Raw genomic sequence first — 5828 nt, forward strand, 5'->3', positions numbered from 1 at the left:
GGCCTGGTGGACTTTTGGGCGGGCCAAGGTGTGGGCTAGGAGAACAGAAATGCTGCTGCTGCTGCTGCTGCTGCTGCTTCTGCTGCTTCTGCTGCTTCTGCTGCTGTTGCAACCAAACACAAGTCAGCCACCTGACTCCCAGTTCAAAAAAGAGAGAGGAGCACCCGAACAACAGGATGTTGCCTACCTGCCTTAAAACCTCCTTCAGTTAAAACCAGCTTAGCAATTTAGCAGCTTGGTTATTGCCTCTGGGTTCGACCCCCACCCTGTTCCACACCCACCCGCCCAACAGAGGACAATTGGAAGAAGGTCCTTACAAGATCGGGACTGTACTACCAACATGCACACACAGGAATGCTTGGTAATGCTTCTGTTATTGCCATTTGCCTAGAGGCCACCAGGGATGACTGAGCTTAACTAGTACCCCAAGGGGTTGATGATAGAGATCAGTTGTGCACGATCTTCATATGGGAGACAAACTCACAGAGAAACAATGAAAAGACAAAAGCTCTGAGACCAAAACACAAAAACTATCAATAGTATCAGTGTGCAATCACTACTGAACATAGCCAGGAGACCCCTACAGAATCAGAAGTAGTAGGTGAACAAGGAACTTGGGGCAAGTTCCTCCTCTCCTTCCCCCTTCCCCTTGACTTTTACCCCTTCCAGTTTTCTTGGCAATCTTGACCCTGAGCAAATACTGATTTTTTTCTACTTCTTTGTCCAAGATCCCAGAGTGCTGGTCAAGGTTTAAAAATCAGTCTATGTGCAAAGATGTCCCATATTTATGTAATGGGCAGTAGATGAGAGAATTAAATCATTTAATTGGTACTTTGTCTTTATATGAACTTGTATGTGCCCTTTGATGTATAGGACCCACCTTTTAGCATTTGGGGCATAAAACTTGTTTTAAATCACATTGCAAGTGTTGATAATTGTGTTGTAACTTTTATCCTCTGTTGTTAATAGAGAATATGTTTGTTTTCAGTTGATGCTAAGCCATGTATCTTTTTTTTTAACATTCAACCTTAATTTTCTTCTCTGAAGTAAAGCATTACTTCAATTTCAAAAAGTACTATTATGTAATATTTCCCCAAAACTTCTCTTTTTCACTAGAATAAGACTTTGTTTCATGCTTGAAGGTGAACAGTCTTCTACAATTTCCCTTTTGACTATGTAAAATACTTTTTAAATTGGAATTTAAGTAGCTGAAGTTATGTCGTCTGTTGTATCTCTCCCACAATTTCAGCACTGAGTTCCTTGAGATCACAACAAGGCTGGGAGCTCAATAGGAAGAATGATTTTTAAATCCTCACATGTCCTACCAATAAATCAGATGCACAGAGATGCCTCATAATAAAGCTAGATATTTGCTCTCCACCTACTAGGCTTGAGAACAAATCTCTAAGATTTCAGTGACAGCTAGTAGTAACTCTCCTTTTTGATTGAAGTCTGCCGCACCTTAGAATCTATCAACCTTAGTAGATAAAGTACAAACATAAGCCTCCTACAGGCATTTGCAACACCAAGAATAAAAATAAACAAAACAGCATTCGAGATGGTATTTGAGGATGGTTCTGGGGAAATGAGCCAAGATTATCTCATCATCTTCCTACGTCATTTGTTTAAGGCCAACATCACCTCACATCCTTTTGCATTCTTTGGGTCAAGGAAGAAATTGATCTGATAAGTGAATGCATACGCCAATGTTAAGGACTTGAGAGCTTAGTTCTCCCTGAACTCTTTATATTTTGAGTGGACAAATTAGTCCAGAGAAATTAATCACAATGGTGGGATTTCAAACAAGGAAGGAGAAGACAGGGAAGGAGATCTTTTCATCCAGGGCTTATGGACAGCAGCCCAACTGGGAGCTAACTGTGAGAACATTTAGTATCACATAGGTAAAAACAAAACCTAACCTTTTCTGTCTCTGAACAACCCTGAACAAATCATCTACAAACTTAGGAATAGAGCAACCTGGATCTGACAGCAAAAACATACCATGCATTCTTCTTTTCATTCTCTGTTTTGTTCTATGTTGCTAAAATAGCACACCTGTCAAAGCAGCTAGGTACAATGGGGTTCAGCACAAGTAAAATTGTATAAAAAAAGAACAGACAAATTATAAGGTAATAGTACAACTTTCACATCCAGTACCTCATTGTCATCTCACAAGCAAGCTGACAGCTGAGCCAGCCCACTGCTGCAGTGTTGATGAAAAATACTGACATCTTCACTCTAGTGCTACACTGGTACTAAACCTGACTTGAACAAATTCAAAACTTCATACTGAGCTTAAAATGCAGAGAAAGAGATATTGAAAGGGCTCTCCTCCTTATCTCTTGCCATTCTTGCAAGAAAGGAAAGGAGGAAAAATGAAAGAGGGGAGCAGTGAAGGCACCAGTAAAGAGTTAGGAAGGAGGGGTCCCAAATACAAATATAATCTACTTATAATCAGAATTATCTGATTGTTAACTGTCTGTCTCTTGCGTAAGGACTTAGGGTTCATGACTGCAGGATTTTTTGTGCCTTGGTCATTACTCTGTCCTCAGTGTCTGCTACATATTAGTTGTTAAATATATTTGTTGAGTGAATGAATTGATTAAATCAGTGCTCTCAAAAAAATAAAAGACACACACACACACACACACACACACACACACACACACACACACATTTGGTTTTACATGCATCTGGCCCACCTTTGAAATGGGTAGATGAATTGGAAGTGAGAAGGTTAAAAAGGGCTAATTCCAATGTAACTCTAATATTTGGGGGATAGTGATCTGGATCCATGCCAGCAAGCTCAGTGTACATTCTTGATAACCTATAATTAAGTTACTACCTCCTTCCCAGATACTGGTCTTTCAGAATCTGTTACTGTGAACAGTGCACTGCCCCAGAGGGAGGGTTCTTAACGCTGGCACCAGGCCAGACCATCAGATATGGCCTGGAGACCCTCAACACCTGGGGGCCTTCTTGCAAGGCCCGAGAAAAGGACTGGAAGCATAATCCATATTTGCAGGACAAAGACCACAGGGAAATATAAAAAGAAGCCCCATGCATGTTTCTGCACTCAGATTTGGAAAGCTATTCCCTGAGTCCACCGGTATATTAAACAGTGTCCCTTCTCTTCTTTAAGGCTGCGCTTGGTTTTTCATTGGCTTTCTGCAACAGAAGGAGTAAGTAGTCCGGCAATTACAGAGTCAAGTTATACTCCATGTTTTGCCACTAAATCAATTCCTCTCTCAGCCTCATTTTCTCCAAAGGTCAATGGAGTTAAACTAGATGACCTCTAAGCCTACTTCCAGCTTTAACATTCTGTGTTTTAAAGGAAATTCAAGTATATTTTAGAGAGAAATAGAGGGGAGATGGACTAAACTCATTTGTGCACAAGAAGCAAGAGCTGTTTCCTCTGTTCTCACCCCATATAGGAAAGATTTTTGTTCCTGCTGATTTTCAAATGGCCTGAGAAATAAAAATCATGAGGTGGAGGAAAAGAGATTCACAGTTGAAAGCAAACTACACCATTCAAATCAAATATAAAAGGCATTGACAAACTGTCAACCAAGGTTGAAAGTATCTTCTTATCTGAACTTGTCACCTCCTAAGCCTCTGAGAGGTGACAGAATTTTGCATGTGGATGCCCTGTCTGAGGTGCTAATTGTCTTCATTTCAAATGCTCTAGGCTATTCTCAAACCCAGGTAGATTAAAAGTATGATGCCAAGGATAGTCAATTTTATAAAGTGAATGTGACATTTCAGAATCTTTTTTTTCTAACCTTCCAAAACTAACTTTGTTCTTCAACTAGCTCATCTATAGGTGCAAATTCTCCTGTGATAGTGTTATGATATTGTCACTTCTGGTGAGTTTACACATTCTCTTGACACTAAAATTCACTTCCTTTACCAAAATGAAAAAGAAAACAATTAAAATCTTTTTTAAAAAAAGAACACCTCCTTTTGATAGTATTTGAGTTTATCTATGAGGTTAATTTTTCTAATGTCCTTTTGTATATGAGAAGCCAGAGACAGGGTTGTTGTGTGTGTCACTTTAAGCCTATTTTAAGTATGTTTATTCTTTGAACCAACATTTATGAGCATCTTCTTTGTGACAGACACTGTAATAGGTACTTAGGTTAGAGAGACAGAAAGCACATATGTGCACTCACGTAGCTCACAGTCTAGCGAAGAAGACAGACAAGTAATAGACAATTAGAATTCTTTTAGTAAAAGCTGTGCTAGAGGAAAAGATGGGGCTCCAGAGGCACAGGCACTAGGCTCTAGGGCTCTAGGGACATCTAACTCAATTTATATTCTAAACCTGCACAACCTACTCGAGACATCATTCTTTATCTTTCTGTCTGCTATGTACAGTCCCTTTAACTAATTTTATCTCCTTCATGACTCAGAGTGGGGTCCCTAATTCTAGCTGAAACTCTGCCTGCTTCTGAGGTTTTTGTTAGGTCTGATGAAATAATTGAATCGATACCCCTTCCCTGGGAACTGACCTTTAGGTCACTTCACAATGGATGTTCCGCTTAGGGAGCCATCACCCTGGCTTCGGTCACCCCAAGTTTGCTACTCAGAGAGTAGTAGGCAGCAGCAGTTCATCCTGGGCTTACCTCTGAATCCTACTCGGGTGACTCGATTGCCAGCCTCAATTAGGCCTCCCTCCCTTATGGGCCCTCCTGAGCCAGCCAAGGAGGGCACAGGATTGGGAATCTCCATTGCTGAGCCTCCCTATCATACCAGCCAATCTCTAGGTGAGTGACGTTCAACTAATTTCCTCATCTCGAGTCTTCTGCCCACTCACTCTCACTGACTTCTCGAAAGCCTCTTGTCTCGAAAGTCCTAGCACTAGGCCAGAAGACTCCTCAGCTGTTCGGCTTTGGGTCCTTCTGGATTGGGGACTCCCAGTCAGGAGGGTCACCCCCTTGTTTCTCATGGTGATTTATCAGCGGGGATGCCTGCCCTAAACAGACACCTTGGATTTGTGGTCTGTCACTCACCCTTCCTCTCTCATGGGCCATGCTACACTCTCTCTGCACACTCACTGGGGAGATCATGCCCAAGCACCTCATTTTCTCTAGTAACACTTTTTGGTCACAATATAAACTAGTCTCAATGGCCTGAAAACGGTACTTTCAATTTTAACACACTGAACAATTTAGATAATTTCTGTCACCACAATGGAAAATGGTCAGAGATTCCCTACATCCAGGCCTTTCTCACCCTCCAGTCCCAACGCTCTCTCTGCCAGTCCTTCTCTACCCATCAGATCCTTCTCCTTCACACAAAACATTATACTGAGAAGACTAAAAAGGGCTAATTCCAATGTAACCCTGATATTTGGGGGATAGTGATCTGAATCCATGCCAGCAAGCTCAGTGTACATTCTTGATAACCTATAATTAAGTCACTACCTCCTTCCCAGATACTGGTCTTGCAGAATCTGTTACTGTGAACAGTGCACTGCCCTGGAGGGAGGGTTATTAATGCTGGCACCAGGCCAGATCATCAGATATGGCCTGGAGACCCCTAACAGCTGGGGGCCTTCTTGCAAGGCCCGAGTAAAGGACTGGAAGCATAATCCATATTTGCGGGACAAAGACCACAGGGAGATATAAGGGAGGGCCCCATGCATGTTCCTTCACTCAGATTTGGAAGGCTGTTCCCTGAGTCTGCCAGTGTATTAAACAGTGTCCCTCCTCTTCTTTGAAGCGTCCTTGGTTTTCTTTGGTCTTCTGCAACAATACCCCTAACACTTCTGATTCTGAATCTACTTTTGACCCAGCAGACCACCAGCCTCCACCTTCTTGCACACC

This window comes from Cnephaeus nilssonii, assembly GCF_951640355.1.
Source record: "Cnephaeus nilssonii genome assembly, chromosome: X".
Taxonomy (NCBI): domain Eukaryota; kingdom Metazoa; phylum Chordata; class Mammalia; order Chiroptera; family Vespertilionidae; genus Cnephaeus; species Cnephaeus nilssonii.